The sequence below is a fragment of the Dendrobates tinctorius genome, unplaced genomic scaffold (genome assembly GCF_039654945.1).
Source record: "Dendrobates tinctorius isolate UK_male_01 unplaced genomic scaffold, ASM3965494v1 ptg000085l, whole genome shotgun sequence".
NCBI classification, from domain to species: domain Eukaryota; kingdom Metazoa; phylum Chordata; class Amphibia; order Anura; family Dendrobatidae; genus Dendrobates; species Dendrobates tinctorius.
Genome location: NW_027361753.1, coordinates 6,033,815 through 6,054,810, shown reverse-complemented (window position 1 = coordinate 6,054,810; position 20,996 = coordinate 6,033,815).

Below are 20,996 nucleotides of genomic sequence, written 5' to 3'. Positions count from 1 at the left end.
GATATTACACTGTTTTGTTTGGCCAGGCATGCATCACGATATTTGAGTATATTGTGAGTCTTGTCCTGACTGCCAAGCCTCTGCACCTAAGCCCCGGTTCTGTAGCCCTTTGGTACCCCTACCTATTATTGAAGTCCCGTTTGAGAGGATTGGGATGGATTTAGTTGGGCCCCTTCCACGGTCTGCACGTGGACACCAACATATCCTGGTCATCTTGGATTATGCCACTCGTTACCCGGAGGCCATCCCTTTGCGTAACACGGCCACCAAGACGATTGCCAAGGAACTGGTGCATGTGTTTAGTCGGGTCGGTATACCAAAACAGATACTCACCGACCAGGGGACCCCCTTTATGTCCAGGGTAATGAAGGAGCTCTGCCGATTGTTACAAGTTGAACCATTACGCACATCCGTGTATCACCCTCAAACAGACGGGTTGGTCGAACGGTTCAATAAAACTCTGAAGCAGATGCTGAGAAAGGTGATCGACAAGGATGGGAAGAACTGGGACTATTTACTTCCGTATTTGCTTTTTGCCATCAGGGAAGTACCCCAGTCTTCCACGGGATTCTCGCCTTTTCGAGTTATTGTACGCCCGACGTCCTCGCGGACTGTTAGACGTTGCAAAAGAAACCTGGGAGGGTCAGGTCACTCAGTTTAAAACAGTGATAGATCACGTCACACAAATGCAGGACCGTATTGCGGCTGTTATGCCTATCGTCAAAGAACACATGATACAGGCTCAAGGAGCCCAAAAAAGAATCTATGATAGGGGCGCCAAGATCTGTACGTTTGCACCCGGAGATAGGGTGTTGATCCTGGTCCCCACGGTGGACAGTAAGTTCCTGGCAAAGTGGCAGGGCCCCTTTGAGATCAAGGAAAGAGTTGGTGAAGTAAACTACAAAGTATACCAGGCAGGTAAACGGAAACCTGAACAGATTTATCATGTAAATCTGATAAAGCCCTGGAAGGATCGGTCTGCCTTGTCAGCGGAGCTGGCCCGTCCTGTCTACTCGCATACCGTACCGGAGTTACGGGTTGCAGAGACTCTCTCGGAGCGGCAAAAGACGGAAGTCAGGCAGTTTCTACTTCACAACCAAAAGTTTTTCTCAGAAAAACCCGGGCAGACTATGCTAATGAAACATGACATCGTAACAGAACCTGGTGTCACAGTTCACGTAAAGCCCTACCGAATCCCGGAAGCGCGCCGTGAAGCCGTTTCCCGAGATGTGAAGGCAATGTTAGAGTTAAGAGTCATTGAGGAATCGCACAGTGCGTGGTCCAGCCCGATTGTGCTAATTCCTAAACCGGACGGCACCATCCGGTTCTGCAATGACTTCAGGAAACTGAATGCGGTCTCAAAATTTGATGCCTACCCCATGCCCCGGGTCGACGAGTTAATAGATCGGTTAGGAAAAGCCCGGTATATTACGACCCTAGACCTAACAAAGGGGTATTGGCAGATCCCTCTGGTGGAGGCTGCCAGAGAAAAGACAGCATTTGCTACGCCGGAAGGTTTATTTCAGTATGTGTATATGCCGTTTGGACTGCACGGGGCACCGGCGACCTTCCAGAGACTGATGGATCGAGTCTTGAGGCCACATAGGCGGTATGCATCGGCCTATTTGGATGACATTGTCATTTACAGCTTGGACTGGGAGACTCATCTCCAGAAAGTACAAGCTGTGATTGAAGACCTGTGGGAGGCAGGTCTAACCGCGAACCCCAAGAAATGTCACATCGGGCTAGAAGAAGCCCGGTATTTGGGGTATGTAATTGGGAGGGGTGTTGTTAAACCCCAGGTTGATAAGATTCAGGCGGTTCAGGACTGGCCACAACCTGTCAACAAGAAGCAGGTGCAAGCCTTCCTGGGGATCGCCGGTTATTATCGCCGGTTCATACCCAATTTTGCAGCCATCGCTACCCCCCTGACGGATCTTACAAAAGGGAAAGACTCCGTCATGATTAAATGGAGTTTAGCGGCTGAAGAAGCCTTCCATAGCCTAAAACGGGCACTTTGCTCTCAGCCCGTACTGGTGACTCTGGACTTCCGCAGTGAGTTTGTGGTACAAACGGATGCCTCTGATACCGGTATCGGGGCTGTACTCTCACAAGTGAGGAACGGAGTGGAACACCCAGTCCTCTATCTCAGCAGGAAGCTGAATAAACACGAGCAAAGGTATGCAGTCGTAGAAAAAGAGTGCCTCGCCATTAAGTGGGCTCTAGAGGCCCTCAAATATTACCTGGTGGGCCGAAAGTTCAGGCTGATCACTGACCATGCCCCTCTCAAGTGGATGCACTTGAACAAGGAACGGAATAGCCGGGTGACCCGGTGGTTCCTTGCCCTGCAGGCCTACACTTTTACGGTGGAGCACCACCCAGGGGTACAGATGGGAAATGCAGATGCCCTGTCCCGAGTGCACTGTTTGGCGGGTGTCATTGCTCGACCGGAGTGGTCTGAGCAGAAGGGGGGGATATGTGAGAATCATGTGGGAATAGTGGATGAGGGCAGGTATATCTCGCCCAGATTCCTTTCCTATGTGGCCAATCTGGTCAGTATCGCACCTGCTTACTAATGGATAATGGGAGGTGGATATAAAAGGATGCAAGGTGGTTGTGTGAGTGTCTCAGCCTGGGAACACAGAGAGCCTGTCTGTGTGAGAGACACACGTGAGTGGAAGCAGTGCCCGCTGCAACAGTGGTTTGGCTGGACGAGAGAAGCCCGCCAGTTGGTAGTTAGGTTGTCCATTGTTTAGTTAGTGCCGGACAGGCAAGGATTTGTTTTATGTTTTATTTCCTTTTGCATTGCTTTCACCGTTAATAAACCTGACCCAGGGTCAGTTATACACGAATCCCAGCTCTGCGCCTGAGTTTCATGCTGAATGCACATGACCTTTGACCCCAGCAAAGGCGATCCCGAAGTGTTTTATCACAAGTATTGATAGTATTTTATTTTCAACTCAGCACTGGTACACGGAACACAATCGGTGCCATTTTGTTGAAGCAAATTTTTTTTTTACACAATATTAACCCCCTTAACGACTGCTGATACGACCTGTAACGGCGGCAGTTCACACGTTATTTGGTCAGTATTTTTACCTCAGTATTTGTAAGCTAAAACTTGGAGTAAAACAATTAGAGGAAAAGTATATTAGAAACACATCACCACTTCTGTACTTTTCTCCCACTCGTGGCTTAGGCCAGAGCCAGCTTCAGGTTTTTGAGGGCCCCGGGTGAGAGAGTCTCAGTGGGCCCCCTTTTAACACATACCACGATTCATACCGTGTGGCATCCGTGGTGCCGGCCAAAAACGGACTCGTCTCTGTGTGGATCACACGGACACACATGTGTTCACTCTGTGGAAAAACACATTCATGTGAAGGAGGCTATTGATTAGTAGTGTACGTATGAAAGAAAGATGAGAAAGAATAGAGAGAGAGAAAGAAAGAACAGAGAGAGCAGAAAGAGATAAAGAAAGAACAGAGAGAAAGAAAGAAGGGAAAGAACGAACAGAGAAAGAAATGAAGAACAGAGAGAGAAAGAACAGAGAGAGAGATAAAGAAAGATTAGAGCGAGAAAGAAAGAGGGGAAAGAAAGAGAAAGACAGAACAGAGCAAAAGAAAGAACAGAGAGAAAACAGAAAGAAAAAGGGGAAAGAAAGAACAGAGAGAGAGAAAGAAAGAAAGAGGGGAAAGAAAGAACAGAGAGGGAAAAAGAAAAAGAACAGAGAGAAAGAAAGAGTGGACAGAAAAAAGAAGAGAGAAAGAAAAAGGGAAAAAAGAATAGAGAGGGAGAGAGAAAGAAAGAGGGGAAAGAAATAAAGAAAGAACAGAGAAAGAAAGAACAGAGAGAGAAAGAAAGAGTGGACAGAAAAAAGAACAGAGAGAGAAAAAAGAAAGAGGGGAAGAAAGAAAGAACACAGAGGTAGAGAGAAAGAGAGAGAGGAAGGAACAGAGAGAAAGAACACAGAGAGAGAAAGAAAGAAAGAAAGAACAGAGAGAGAGAGAAAGAGAGGGTAAAGAAAGAACAGAGAGAAAAAGAAAAAGAACAGAGAAAGAAAGAGTGGGCAGAAAAAAAGAACAGAGAGAGAGAAAAAGAAAGAAAGAGGGGAAAAAAAGAACAGAGAGGGAGAGATTAAGAGGGGAAAGAAATAAAGAAAGAACAGAGAAAGAAAGAATAGAGAGAGAAAGAAAGAGTGGACAGAAAAAACAACAGAGAGAGAGAGAAAAAGAAAGAGGGGAAAGAAAGAGAGAAAGAGGGGAAGGAAAGAAAGAAAGAACAGAGAGAGAAAGAAAAATGGGAAAGAAAGATGGAAAAGAAAGAACAGAGAGAGAGACAAAGAAAGAGAAAGAAAGATCAGAGAGGGAGAAAGAACAGAGAAAGAAAGAAATAAAGAAGGGAAAGAAAGAGAACAGAGAGAAAGAACAGAGAGAGCGAGTGAAAGAAACAACAGAGAGAGAGAAAGAACAGAAAGAAAGAAAGAAAGAGAGGAAAGAAAGAACAGAGAGAGAGCGTGAAAGAAAGAACAGCGAGAGAAAGAAAAAAAAAAGATTAGAAAGAAAGAACAGAGAGAGAAAGAAACAGAGAGAGAAAGAAATATTCTATAAAGATACCATAGCAGCCAGGCTCCCATTGTAGTGCCCAACTGAGCCTCCCGATGCAGGACATATCATGATCTGCTCACATGGCCGGCATCCCCGATTCCAAGGCGATCCCGCTGTCGGAGGAGGACACGGTGATGGATCTGAAGCATTCCTTGAAGTGCCTCCATGTTTCTGTCAAAATCTCCTCCCGAAATTACCTCATTTCCGGTCAGCTTCCAGCACGTCACTTCTGGTAGAACGTCACGTGCAAGTTTTAAAGTGCTCCTTGGGGCTCCGCCGTGTACTCCTGTATCCGTGGGAAAAGTAAGCTCCCGGCTGGGGCAGTCTCTCTCTCAAAATCGGGACTGTCCTGCTGGATCCGGGACGGTTGGGAGGTTTAAAAGCTTCCTACCATACACCTTGTGCATGCAGTTTGTATGCCTTGTACACACACAGCTCCGCTCCGTACACACACGGCTCCGCTCCATACACACGTGGCTTCACTCCGTACACCCTGTACACACCCGGCTCTGCTCCGTAAACACACGGCTCCACTCCATACACACGTGGCTTCACTCCGTACACCCTGTACACACCCGGCTCTGACCGGAAACACACGGCTCAGCTCCGTACACTTTGTACACACAGGGCTCCGTTCTGTACACCTCGAACACCTGCGGCTCCACTCCATACACCTCGTACACACACGACTCCGCTCCGTACACCTCGTACACATCAGTCTTCGCCCCATACACCTTGTACAGACGCGGCTCCGCTCCGTACACCTCGTACACACATGGCTCTGCTTTGTACACACACAGCTCTGCTCCATACACACACAGAGCTCTGCTACATCCACCCTGTAAACCCCTCCTGACCCCACACATAAATTTTCCTCGTCCAGCACCATGACGACCACCAGCACAGCAGAGTCCTGCAGACACAAGGCTTCTGACTATGTGACCCCTGACTCCTCCCCTCCTGTTACCTCATCACAGGTCCTGTGCCAGAGGAGAACACAGCCTAGCGATGACTCATTGCTGACTGCGGTGGGTTTCAGGGAGGGCGAGGATGGGGTCGGTGCATGGGGGGCGCGGTGGACAGCGTGAGTGGGCCCCCCGTCGCGCCAGGGCCCTGGCACATGCCCAGGTGCGCCGAGTGCTGACTCCAGCCCTGGTTTTGGCTTATAAATAGTGAGGTAAAATACTGACCAAATACTGAACGTGTGAATGTGGCCTTATACACAGCCTCCACCTGCAGCGCCTTATTTTCTCTATACATAGCTGTTGTGAGTTCATTTTTCCCTTCACGGTTGAGGTCTGATGAACTCCCTCCTCTGGTGAAGGAAGGTAGTGAGGCTGATTACCAAACACCTGGTCAGCTAGATGATGACTGGGTGGCTGGAATTGAGGACTGGATATAAGGCAGCCGACGCCCTTCTGCCTTGCTGGTGATCCTGCTGGATTCTTGGAGACCAGTCTGATTCCTGCATCTCAAAGCTAAGTTTTTCTGCTCTGCTTTGTACACTTCAGTTTTGTTTTTGTTTTGCCTTGTTTTTTGGGAGTTCTGCCATTCCCGGCCGGGGGTGAGCTGTATTCCATTTTTGTCTCTGATCTTTTGATCTTTGCTCTGTCTTCAGAATATACCTGAGTGCTGATATAGTCTTTTGAAGCCTAGCGACTTCAGGGCCTGTTTTTCCTATCAGTCGGTTGGCACATTTTGGATAGGGTTTTTGCGGATGGCAGACAGCAGCTTTCCTATACTGTCCTATTTTAGTTAGCTTGGGCCCCATCATTTGCTCAACCTATCTTTCTATCTGTGTTAGTGTTTTCATCTTGCTTCACCGTCATTATATGTTGGGGGCTGCCTATTGCTTTGGGGTCTGCTCTGGGGCAGTTTAGTTTTTCCCCTTTTCTGTCTTTAGGCTATGTAGTTCTCCGGCTGTGATCGAGGGGTCTAGGGCACCGTAGGAACCCCCCACGGCTACTGCTAGTTGTTGTGGATAGGTTCAGGGGTCTGCAATCCGATAGCTGCCAACCTCTCTGGTTTTTCTGGACTTAGCTAGTATTTTGTTTTTTCCTCCTTCGGTGACTCATAATAACACACAGCCTCATACTGCAGCAGCACCTCACTTCTCTCATTTTCCCATCACACCTCCCATTTTCCCCCTCACAGCTCTCATTTTCCCTCACTCCTCTCTTTCCCTCACATGTGCACAGCAACTTCTTGTTATGAGCACAGCAGTGTATTCCATGAGGCTCCACCCTTTCCCTTGACATCATGCCTCACAGAAGCAACTCCATTCTAGACACGATGGAGCTAGATGTGGCCTGTGCCTGCCGCGCACTGATACTCTGAAGGTGGCGGCCCTGATTGTAGCTCGCAGTGGCTCGGATGTCGCAGCTGGTGAGTTTTGCAGGGTGGCTTTCGAGGTGAATGTGTCTTCAACCGTGTGCACTAACAACGTGGGCCGTAGGGACGGGGCTTAGCGTGTGGAGTGAGTTTGGCTAGGCAGAGTGGGTGGGATTGTGTGAAGTGGCCGTGGCTTTATACATACACACACACATACATACACTCAGCTTTATATATATACTGTATTTCAGTAGAAAGCAGCAATAAAAAGTCACCCCCACTTACTTAATCACACTGCCTAGAAAGGCAGCGTAGAGTTAAATACACTGCCTATAGTGGATCACAATAGTTCTGCCATTATATTCATCAACCAGGAGGTGTTTAGAAGATTATCTCATATCATTGACAACTAAATTGGAGCATGGAAAATGCATTAGACCTGATGGTACTGACATTGGGGTTTTGTGGAAAGAGGGAATTGGTTTGCATGGTACAGTGATGTTGGCACTTTGACTATTCATCGCAGTTACAAAGGCACTGCGATTCGCACTGTTAAAGGGGTACCCTGGTTATGCTATGGGGTAACAGTGTCTGGCTCGGGACCAACATACCATACGTGCAACTTCTGCAGCTGTTAAGTTATTGAAGGCAAAGAGGTCTCCAATAACTTAGATGTTTGTGCCCGCCTTTGGTGTCATCTCATAGGGGCATCACGGCTATCTCTTGGTCTCATGTGGCACTGTGCTGTTTGGTAATATGGGAGCACTGCAGCTAAATAGAATTACACTACAGTAGCAGTCAAAAGTGTGGATACACCTGCTCATGCAATGGTTTTCCTTGTTCTTATTGGAACGTGCACATTGTAGATCCAGACTGAAGGCAGAAAAACCACAAACATATGGAAACTAGGAGTAAAGAGACGTGTGACAAGAAGCATACCAGAATCTATGTTACAACTTAGCTTCCTCGCAATACCCCATTTAAGTCTGTTGACGGCTTAACACGCTCTTGGCATTGTCTCAAGAAGCTTCATCAGGTCATCACCTGGAATGGCTTCCAACAGTCTTGAAGGATTTCCCAGAGGTGCTGAGCACTTGTCGGCTGCTTTGCCTTCACTCTGCATCCAACTCATTCCCAAAAATTTCAATTGAGTTGAGGTCAAAGAATTGTGGCGGTCATGTGAGCTCACGCAGCCTCCATCATTCTCCTACTTGGTCACAGCTCTTACATAGCCTAGAGTTCAGTTTCGGGTTATTGTCCTGTTACACAAATAATGGTCCCAATGGATGCAAACCAGATAGGATGGCGATTGTAGCAGAATGCTGTGGTAACCGTGCTGGGAAATGTGCCTTGAATTTGGAATAAATCATCAATGCCCGGGACACCATCATACCTCACCCTCCATGCTTCTCAGTGAATACTCCACATCTACAAGTAGATACCATCTGCTCACATTTTCTGTGTTTCATAGAGGCATAGCAGTTGGTATAAAAAAAATCCCACATTTTGACTCAACAGACCATGGAACAGATTTCTACTGATCTAATGTCAAATCCTTGTGTTGCTTGGCCACCAAAAAGTATCTTGGTTGTTTGCAGTCCTCAGTACTGACTTTTTGCAGCAATTTGATCATAAAGATCACTTCTTCCAGTCTTCTTGAACAGTTGATGTTAAGATGTGGCTGCTACTTCATGTCTGTGCATCATTTATGAAGGGTATTTTCTGAAGTGCTGTTAATTTATGTTTTCTGAGATGAGTTCGGTAATTCTGATGAACTTATCCTCTGCAGCAGAGGACATTTTTGATCTTGCTTTCCTGGTGTGGTCCTCAAGAGACACAGTTTCATAATAGTGATTCATGGTTTTCATGATTACACTTGAGGATACCTTCAAGATTCTAGCTATTTTCCAGATTAACTGACCATTGTGTGTTAAAGTAATGATGGATTGTCATTTTTAGTCACTTAGTTGAGTGCCACATTGCAGAATTGGGCTCAACACTGTATGGAACTATGTACAAACTTTGCCTCTGCAAAACTTACCTGATGGCCCAAACACTTTCTGAAGTCCGGCGATCCCACAAATGAACTCTGCTCATAGGAGCCATTCAAGCTGAGGACCCGATGAAGCTGCTTGAGAGATGCCAAGTGGGTGTAATGCTGTCATCAGAGTAAGAGAATGGGGGACAATTTGAGGAATCTAACGTGTAACATAATCTGGTTTGTTTCACACTTTTCTTAACTTATCATTTCCATATGTCCCCCTCTGTCAATCCCTGCACTGGCTCCCCATTATCCAAAGACTCCAGTTCTAAACCCAAACCATGACATACAAAAAGCCATCCACAACCTCCATACATCTGTGACCTTGTCTCCCGGTACTTACCTGCACGAAACCTCCGATCCTCACAAGATCTCCTTCTGTACTCCCCTCTTATCTCCTCTTCCCACAATCGCATACAAGACTTCTCCCGTGCATCACCCCTACTCTGGAACTCTCTACCACAACATATCAGACTCTCGCCTACCATGCAAACCTTCAAAAACAACCTGAAGACCTACCTCTTCCGACAAGCCTACAACCTGCAGTAACCACCGATCCACCAAACCACTGCATGACCAGCTCTACCCTCGCCTACTGTATCCTCACCCATCCCTTGTAGCTTGTGAGCCTTCACGGGCAGGGTCCTCTCTCATCCTGTACCAGTCGTGACTTGTTTTGTTTAAGATTACTGTACTTGTATGTATTATGTATACCCCTCATCACATGTAAAAGCGCCATGGAATAAATGGCGCTATAATAATAAATAATAATAATAATACATGCTTCTCCTGTGGTTTTGCTGCCTTCAGCCTGAATCTACAATGTGCACATTCCAATAAGAACAAGGAAACCATTGCATTAACATGTATGTCCAATCATTTAGCTGGTACTATAGGTGCAGGTTACAACTGGTCGCTGGCTGGGAGGCAAACTTAAAAGGCAAGTTGGCACTAAAGCTGGGTATGTTAAGAGAGCTGTATGGCTACCACTGTTAAGAAGGCACCTGTGGCTTGTGCTTCTTCTAATTGTGACAGCAGGAGCATAACTACAGTAGCTGCTGGAGTTGCAGTTGTGCCAGGGCCCTGGAGCCTAGGAGGGCCTAAAAGGTCTTTTTCAAATATATCAGAAGAACATGATAGTAAGGGGCCCTGTTGGAAATTTAGCATTGAGTCTAGCAAGCTTTATATTATACCTCTATGGCTACAGTCAGAATTATAAGGATAGTATATGGGAATCCCGTCATTATCATGGCCGATATGTGACTATTGTGACTAACAAGGACTGTTATGGGGGCACTGTAGTTGGTTGGACTTGGCATGGGCAATATGGGTGGCACGACTATGAAAGTATCGTTGTTATGAACTGGCACAGAACAGAACAGGAGCAGATGGCATCATGGAAAGTGGGGCAGAGATTCTATTTGTTCTTTGTTGCAACTACATATGGACAGCAGTGGACAAAGCCAAGGACCATTTACATTACATCAAAAGGAAGGCGGCTTCCAAACTTCTGCTTTCTTATATACTGACGCTTTCCATCGCCCACTGATGAACCTTACCTTAGTTATATCCATATGCCATCCCCCAGGGAAGCCGCTCAGAGAAGTCATTCCTCCCTACCCTGATGAGTTCCTGATTCTTTCTTATTTGATTTCTTATCTCCCCAGGGTGGGGAAATCCAATTTGGAACGACTGAATATATTGATTTTTGCCATAGAAATGCCAACACACTTATCTGCACTGAGGGCAGAGATATCCTAAAACTCATCTAATTTCTCTATTTTTCATGTTCTAATTAAAAGGTCTATTCCACCAAGTAGTAATAGGTGCAAAGACGCGACTATTATAGACGAACAGATACATGATGATGTTCAGGACAAGACTGTTAGACACTCAGCCAAAGCCAAGAAGGTCTGAGCCAGTCCAGCACTATGTCAATAATATCATGCCTATTCTTGTACATAGGGGCAGTATTATAGCAGTTATATTCTTGTACATAGGGGCAGTATTATAGTAGTTATATTCTTGTACATAGGAGCAGTATTATAGTAGTTATATTCTTCTACATAGGAGCAGTATTATAGTAGTTATATTCTTGTACATAGGGGCAGTTTTATAGCAGTTATATTCTTGTACATAGGGGCAGTATTATAGTAGTTATATTCTTGTACATAGGGAGCAGTATTATAGTAGTTATATGCTTGTACATAGGGGCAGTATTATAGTAGTTATATTCTTCTACATAGGAGCAGTATTATAGTAGTTATATTCTTGTACATAGGGGGCAGTATTATAGCAGTTATATTCTTGTACATAGGAGCAGTATTATAGTAGTTATATTCTTGTACATAGTAGCAGTATTATAGTAGTTATATTCTTGTACATGGGGGCAGTGTTATAGTAGTTATATTCTTCTACATAGGGGCAGTATTATAGTAGTTATATGCTTGTACATAGGGGCAGTATTATGGTAGTTATATTCTTCTACATAGGAGCAGTATTATAGTAGTTATATTCTTGTACATAGGGGCAGTTTTATAGCAGTTATATTCTTGTACATAGGGGCAGTATTATAGTAGTTATATTCTTGTACATAGGGGGCAGTATTATAGTAGTTATATTCTTGTACATAGGGGGCAGTATTATAGTAGTTATATGCTTGTACATAGGGGCAGTATTATAGTAGTTATATTCTTCTACATAGGAGCAGTATTATAGTAGTTATATTCTTGTACATAGGGGCAGTTTTATAGCAGTTATATTCTTGTACATAGGGGCAGTATTATAGTAGTTATATTCTTGTACATAGGGAGCAGTATTATAGTAGTCATATTCTTGTACATAGTAGCAGTATTATAGTAGTTATATTCTTGTACATAGGGGACAGTATTATAGTAGTTATATTCTTGTACATAGGAGCAGTATTACAGCAGCTATATTCTTGTACATAGTAGGAGTATTATAGCAGTTATATTCTTGTACATAGTAGCAATATTATAGTAGTTATATTCTTGTACATAGGGAGCAGTATTATAGTAGTTATATTATTCTACATAGGGGCAGTATTATAGTAGTTATATTCTTCTACATAGGGGCAGTATTATAGCAGTTATATTCTTGTACATAGTAGCAGTATTATAGTAGTTATATTCTTGTACATAGGAGCAGTATTATAGTAGTTATATTCTTGTACATAGGGAGCAGCATTATAGTAGTTATATTCTTGTACATAGGTAGCAGTATTATAGTAGTTATATTCTTGTCCATAGTAGCAGTATTATAGTAGTTATATTCTTGTACATAAGGTGCAGTATTATAGTAGTTATATTCGTGTACATAGGGAGCAGTATTATAGTAGTTATATTCTTGTACATAGTAGCAGTATTATAGTAGTTATATTATTGTACATAGGGGACAGTATTATAGTAGTTATATTATTCTACATAGGGGCAGTATTATAGTAGTCATATTCTTCTACATAGGGGCAGTATTATAGCAGTTATATTCTTGTACATAGGAGCAGTATTATAGCAGTTATATTCTTGTACATAGTAGCAGTATTATAGTAGTTATATTCTTGTACATAGTAGCAGTATTATAGTAGTTATATTCCTGTACATAGGGAGCAGTATTATAGTAGTTATATTATTCTACATAGGGGCAGTATTATAGTAGTTATATTCTTCTACATAGGGGCAGTATTGTAGCAGTTATATTCTTGTACATAGGAGCAGTATTATAGTAGTTCTTGTACATAGGGAGCAGTATTATAGTAGTTATATTCTTCTACATAGGGGCAGTATTATAGTAGTTATATGCTTGTACATAAGGGCAGTATTATAGTAGTTATATTCTTCTACATAGGAGCAGTATTATAGTAGTTATATTCTTGTACATAGGGGCAGTTTTATAGCAGTTATATTCTTGTACATAGGGGCAGTATTATAGTAGTTATATTCTTGTACATAGGGAGCAGTATTATAGTAGTTATATGCTTGTACATAGGGGCAGTATTATAGTAGTTATATTCTTCTACATAGGAGCAGTATTATAGTAGTTATATTCTTGTACATAGGGGGCAGTATTATAGCAGTTATATTCTTGTACATAGTAGCAGTATTATAGTAGTTATATTCTTGTACATAGGGGGCAGTATTATAGTAGTTATATTCTTGTACATAGGGGGCAGTATTATAGTAGTTATATTCTTGTACATAGGGGGCAGTATTATAGTAGTTATATGCTTGTACATAGGGGCAGTATTATAGTAGTTATATTCTTCTACATAGGAGCAGTATTATAGTAGTTATATTCTTCTACATAGGAGCAGTATTATAGTAGTTATATTCTTGTACATAGGGGCAGTTTTATAGCAGTTATATTCTTGTACATAGGGGCAGTATTATAGTAGTTATATTCTTGTACATAGGGAGCAGTATTATAGTAGTTATATGCTTGTACATAGGGGCAGTATTATAGTAGTTATATTCTTCTACATAGGAGCAGTATTATAGTAGTTATATTCTTGTACATAGGGGGCAGTATTATAGCAGTTATATTCTTGTACATAGGAGCAGTATTATAGTAGTTATATTCTTGTACATAGTAGCAGTATTATAGTAGTTATATTCTTGTACATAGGGGGCAGTGTTACAGTAGTTTTAGTCTTCTACATAGGGGCAGTATTATAGTAGTTATATGCTTGTACATAGGGGCAGTATTATGGTAGTTATATTCTTGTACATAGGAGCAGTATTATAGTAGTTATATTCTTGTACATAGGGGCAGTATTATAGTAGTTATATTCTTGTACATAGGGGCAGTATTATGGTAGTTATATTCTTCTACATAGGAGCAGTATTATAGTAGTTATATTCTTGTACATAGGGGCAGTTTTATAGCAGTTATATTCTTCTACATAGGGGCAGTATTATAGTAGTTATATTCTTGTACATAGGAGCAGTAATATAGTAGTTATATTCTTGTACATAGGGGGCAGTATTATATTAGTTATTTTCTTGTACATAGGAGCAGCATTATAGTAGTTATATTCTTGCACATAGGGGGCAGTATTATAGTAGTTATATTCTTGTACATAGGGGCAGTTTTATAGTAGTTATATTCTTGTACATAGGAGCAGTATTATAGTAGTTATATTCTTGTACATAGTAGCAGTATTATAGTAGTTATATTCTTGTACCCATATATAGCTATAGAAGAATGCTGGATCTCACTTGCTTGTGCTACTCGCTGAATGGTATGCAATATCTGTCCATGCACCTGCTCCAAAGGTGAGCTAGCCGTTTTCTTGATTTGTTGGCTGGGCTCTTGCCTGTTGATGGTTTTTATCATGGCTCATGAAAGGTCCACTAATCCAACAGTACCAGACCCTGCCCCTATCTGCTTTAAATCAATATTTAAATCGACAAGAACACCAATCTTGAGCGGCTAGAGTCAGGTAATACTCGAGATTTTTTACATTTAAAAATGATTAAGACAAACCCTGGAGAAATTAATTATTCAAGAATTGCATCAGAAGATGGTATGTGCCGCCGAGAACGCTGATCTTTTGGGCTTTGCAAAATTTCATTTCGCCCTATGAACTAACGGTTTATTCTAATGATGGTATATTGGCTTGGATATCTGCAGTCAGGATCAAAACTAAAACAAATGTTTCTAATCCTACACTGAAAGCATTCATGAATGAGCGTATAGCGGGTGAGCATGGTGTGCTAATAGTGTATTGTTAGAAACAGCCTGATTGACTTTACACAATCACTGTGTGGTCGGTCTTTTCTCAGCCCTGATTTCTTCCCTACTTTCATGGGAAGGGTTTCCTTCACATCAATAGATATTGGAGATAGGGATAATTTATTGTAGCAAGGGCAGCTTTTCTTCAACATCAAAAACAGGATAAACCCCCCCCCACCTATAGTTTTAATCTGGACCTACCTATACATTTCTAAAATGCAAAAACAAATTCTTATAGGGTGATGGGTTATTAAAGGGAGAAAAATTTAGGAATAGGGCTTCAGATGATCTCTATGAATCTTTTTCAACCATCATGTGACTCTTCTCCCGAGAATGAGAAGCAGCACTGAACAAACCCTGGTCGCCATAGCAATAGAATCTTCCGTAGCGACCTTTGTACATTGAAACGCTGCTTGCTTTTACCCAGTACTAAATTAATCGAGTAATCGCTGCGTGGCTGGCTCCATTTTTTTTTTTCCTACATACACCACATACAGGAATGGCGGTCTGGTAACGTTATTTTCTGTGCGAAGGCCAAATTTGCATACTTTAGGACACATTTCGACTAGATGTAATTCAGTCAGCAAGTGACCGCATGTAGACAACCTGCATACTTGCGGTCACACGCCTGCACGCTCCCGCAGAATCCTGGCAGCGGATATACCTACATTATATTAATAATGTTCAGGGAGCGGTACGGTGATTAAAGGGGTTGTCCAGGTTTGGGAGCTCAAGTCTGCAGTCACTCTATGCGACTGCAGATTTGGGAATCCTCAGAGCGTGGACAGTGTGCGCTGTCAGGATTCTCCGGCGCCAGGAACGTGACTGCATGTATGTGAATTGTATACATGCGGTTACATGCAAATTCAATACAAGTAACTTAAACAAGGCTGGATATGTCTGGTCAGAATGTGGACAGAGGTATGAAATTTGCATGACCGCCCGCTCAGTCATCAGAGAATTTCTGACAGCGCACCCTGTGCGCGCTGCGAGGTTTCACAAATCTGCAGTCATATGAAGTGACCACAAACTTTAACCCCAAGACTGGACAACCACTTTAAATCACCCAACTTTCCCTTAACACTATTAATATATATATATATTATTGGTATCGCCAAGTGTGTAACTGTGTGACTTCATAATATATTGTAAAGTTCATCCCATATGGAGAATGCCAAAATAGAAAAAATAACTAATCAAATGGCTGAATCACTGTTTTCAAACCACTTTGACTTAGGGCAGTTTCACACGTCAGTGTCTCCGGTACGTGTAGTGACAGTTTTCTCACATACCGGAGACACTGACACACGTAGATACATTCTTATGAATGTGTCTATGCAGATGTCAGCGTGTTTTCATGGACCGTGTGTAAAACACGCTGACATGTTCGTTTTTGTGCAGCAGTACGTATCACACACAGACCCATACAAGTCAATGGGTCTGTGTAAACATGTACTGCACACGGATGCTGTCCGTGTGCGATCCGTGTGTGTTTTTAAAAGTCAAAGGGTTAACATTGAAACTAATTTTTCCAATACACGGACACGAACACCCGGACAGCATAAGGACAGCACACGGATGGCCTACGTATTCACACGAACACACGGACAGCTCCGGGACCGGTTTTTCCGGTACCGGAATTATCTGGACGTCTGAAACTGCCCTTCCCAAAACAAATGTAATAAAAAGGGATCAGAACGTCATAATGCCCCCAACTGGTGCCAATAAAGAAATGCAAAAAAAAGCCCTTATACAGCTTCATCATCTTAAAAGAAAAAAAGTTATAGCTGTTGGAAGGCGAAAGAAACATAATGAAAATAAGCAAAAAAAACAAGCAAGTACCCCCCAAGCGTCTCAGAATATGCGGGACAGTCCGGAAGTCGGGGAGTTTTGCCAAGTGGTTGGGGGCATGTCCTGTCTTCAACTGAAGCAGAATGGTGGAGCAAGTAACCAGCAGATCCCTGCTACATCAGACCGCCGAGACCCGAACCAACCAACAGAAGCTCCTATGCAATGACTGACACCACAACCATCAACTTGAAACTCTTAATTTTCTTTAACATCAGTAAACCAGACTTAGGCTGGTTTCACATTAGCGTTCTTGTGCGCAGCGTTTGCTGTGCATCCATGCGCATGCGTCCCTATGTTTAACATGGGGGCGCATGGTCTTGCGTTTGCACACGTCCGTATGCGTTTTCGTGCGCATGTGTTTTTTAGTCGTGTGCGCCTTTGCACTCCAGACGCAACATGTTGCATTTTTGGGTGCGCCGAAATTTGTCAAAAAATTGCATGCGCACGCTTGCACACGGAATGCGACAAAAAAACGCATTACAGTCTATGGGAACGCAGGCGTGCCCATGGAAATGGGCACGCCTGCATTTTGATAAACATGTGTTTTTGTTGTAAAAATGTGTAGACACTGGGTTTACCCATAAAGAACGAATGCGCCTAAAAAACGGAAACAAAAGCAAAAACGCATGATGCGTTTTTTGCATGCGTTACTATTGCGCACGATGCGCTGCGCACAAAAGCGCTAATGTGAAACCAGCCTTAGTTATCTTTTTTGGCAGGGGTCGGTCACAGCTTTAAACATACGGCCCGAGGGGCCTATAAACTTGCCATGAAGCACTTTGCATCGGCAGATATAACCGATGTGCCCCACATTCTACATAGTTGGAAACTAAGGACATTTAGGTCACGTAACATTCTCAGATCACATGAATGGGCAGCAGAGAACTGCTATGCAGGCAAGGGCAATGCTTGTGTGAGGGCCACTATGGGGACTTCATTCTCTGTGTGTGGAGGGCATCATACTTTGTTGGGGAGCCACGGGGGAGTTATACTTTTTTGGGTGCCTATGGAGGGCGTCATACAGTCTTGGGGACTGTAGGGACCCTATAATGTGTGTGGGGGTATCATACTATATTTGGAGGTTAGGGGATCATTATATTGTCTGGGAGTGTTATGAGGGCATTATACTGTCTGGGGGTGCCTTGGTGACAACATACTGCGTATCGGCCTCGTTAGATTTACCATCAGTGTTTGGTCAGTGTGTCAGTTTTCACCATCAGTGTTTGGTCAGTGTGTCGGTTTTTACCATCAGTGTTTGGTCAGTGTGTCAGTTTTTACCATCATTTGGAAGTGCATTGAGCAGCAGGATGGTGTGCTGGTAAAAGGGAAAAAAAAAACAACCTCTTTTAAATCTTCTGTCTGAGCTAGTGTGAACGAGTTGAGTGTGACCTGAGCGTAAGTGCGAACTGTGGTAAGTGTGTGACTTGTGATTCAGTGACTTTGGATTCAGGGAGTTTCCAAGGAAGGTATTACTGAATTGCTGTTATATTATATTAATACTTTTTATTTTATTTTTGCTTATCTTTTCTGTCTGGTGCAATCCCCATTAGGATGTGCTCCACTATTGCCAATGCCATCCAGTGCACGTCTTGCCGCATGTATGAAATCCTTGAACAGCCGGTCGAGGGTGCATACTGCTGTGCGAGATGTGAGCACGTTGTGCATTTGGAAGCCCAGATACTGGATCTAAATGTGCAGCTGGCAACACTGAGATCCATAGACAATATGGAAAGGAGTCTTCTGCTCACTGAGCAGACGCTCAATGGGACAGATGAGGTGCAGGACAATAAAGCAGCTAGCTGGGTGACAGAAGGCGGGGTAGAGGGAAGAGCACCAGGGAGGCTAGTCCTGATCTGGCACACCCCAATAAGTTTGCTAAGTTGGCAGATGAGGGGAGTGTTAGTGCAGGGGTAGCACTGCTGCAGCAAGGCATGTCCTCTGAAATCCGGAGGAGTGTCTGCTCCAGTAAGGGAGGAAATAGGAGAGCAGGGCAGGCCAGACAGGTTCTGGTAGTGGGAGACTCAATTATTAGGGGAACAGATAGGGAAATCTGTCACAAAGACAGGGATCGTCGAACGGTGTGCTGCCTACCTGGCGCTCGAGTCCGACACATCGCTGATCGGGTTGACAGATTACTGGGAGGGATTGGTGAGGATCCAGCGGTCATGGTGCACATTGGCACAAATGACAAAGTCAGAGGTAGGTGGAAGGTCCTTAAAGATGATTTCAGGGAATTAGGCTGCAAGCTTAAAGCAAAGACCTCCAAGGTGGTATTTTCGGAAATACTTCCTGTACCACGTGCCATGCCAGAGAGGCAACGGGAGATTAGGGAGGTTAATAAGTGGCTCAGGAACTGGTGTAGGAAGGAGGGGTTTGGGTTCGTGGAGAACTGGGCCGACTTCTCAGTTGGCTACAGGTTCTACGCTAGGGACGGGCTGCACCTCAATGGGGAGAGTGCAGCTGTGCTGGGGGAGAAAATGGCTAGAAGGTTGGAGGAGTGTTTAAACTAGGGACGGGGGGGGAGGGTATTCATTTTATAGGAGGGGAAGACAGTGCAGATAGAGACCTGGGCACAAATAAGGAAAAATGGGGGGTGGAATTAGAACAGTTAATAATTTAAGAAAGAATAGAGGTACAGAGAGATACATAAAGTGCATGTATACTAATGCCAGAAGCCTCGCCAACAAAATGGAGGAATTGGAGTTAATGTTGTTGGAGCATAATTCTGCCATGGTGGGGATATCTGAGACATGGCTGGACGAGAACCACGACTGGGCGGTTAATTTACAGGGCTATAGTCTGTTCAGAAATGACCGTACAAATAAGCGAGGGGGAGGCGTGTGTTTATATGTAAAATCATCCTTAAAACCCATCCTGCGTGATAATATATATGAATCTAATGAAAATGTAGAGTCCCTGTGGGTAGAGATAAGGGGAGGGGGGAAAAATAATAAATTACTGATAGGGGTTTGTTATAAGTCTCCAAAAATAATGGAAGCAACAGAGAATATCCTCATAAAGCAAATAGATGAAGCGGCGACTCAAGGAGAAGTCATTATTTTGGGGGACTTCAACTACCCTGAAATACATTGGGGAACCGAAACTTGCAGCTCCAGCAAAGGTGATAGGTTTCTGACAACGATGAGAGACAATCACCTTTCACAACTGGTTCAGGACCCAACAAGAGGGGGGGCACTGCTGGACCTAATATTAACCAACAGGCCAGACCGCAGATCAGATGTAAGGGTTGGGGGTCACTTGGGTAATAGTGATCACAAATTAATAAGTTTTCATGTATCCTTTAATAAGATGTGTAGTAGAGGGGTAACAAGGACACTAAACTTCTGGAAGGCAAATTTCCAACGGATGAGAGATGATCTTGGTGCAATTAACTGGGAAGATATCCTGAGACATAAAAATACACAAAGAAAATGGGAGACGTTTATTAGCATCCTGAATAGGACCTGTGCACAAAATATACCGTATGGGAATAAACATGCGAGAAATAGGAGGAAACCACTATGGCTAAATAGAGCTGTAAGGGGTGCAATAAGAGATAAAAATAAAGAATTTAGAGAATTAAAGCAAGTAGGTAGTGATGAGGCATTAACTAAATACAGAAGATTAAATAAATTCTGTAAAAAGCAAATCAAGACAGCAAAGATTGAGACAGAGAGACTCATTGCCAGAGAAAGTAAAAATAATCCCAAAATATTCTTTAACTACATAAATAGTAAGAAACTAAAAAATGATAGTGTTGGTCCCCTTAAAAATAGTCTGGGTGAAATGGTGGATGAGGATGAGGAAAAAGCCAATATGCTAAATGACTTTTTTCAACAGTATTTACACAAGAAAATCCCATGACGGATAACATGATCAGGGATAAAAATTCTCCATTAAATGTCACCTGCTTAACTCAGCAGGAAGTACGGCGGCGTCTAAAAAATCACTAAAATTCACAAATCCCCGGGCCCGGATGGGATACACCCCCGAGTACTGCAGGAATTTAGCACAGTCATAGATAGACCATTATTTTTAATCTTTAATGATTCCATAATAACAGGGTCAGTACCACAGGACTGGTGTATAGCAAAAGTGGTGCCAATATTCAAAAAGGGGACAAAAACTGAACTTAGAAATTATAGGCCAGAAAGTTTAGCCTCAACTGTGGGTAAAATCCTGGAGGGTTTTCTAAGAGATACTATACTGGAGTATCTGGAGAAGAATAACCTCATGACCCAATATCAACATGGGTTTACAAGGGACCGTTCCTGTCAGACTAATCTGATAAGCTTTTATGAAGAGGTAAGTTCTGGACTGGACCAAGGGAATGCAGTGGACGTGGTGTACATGGACTTTTCAAAAGCTTTTGAAATGGTGCCACACAAAAGGTTGCTACATAAAATGAGAACAATGGG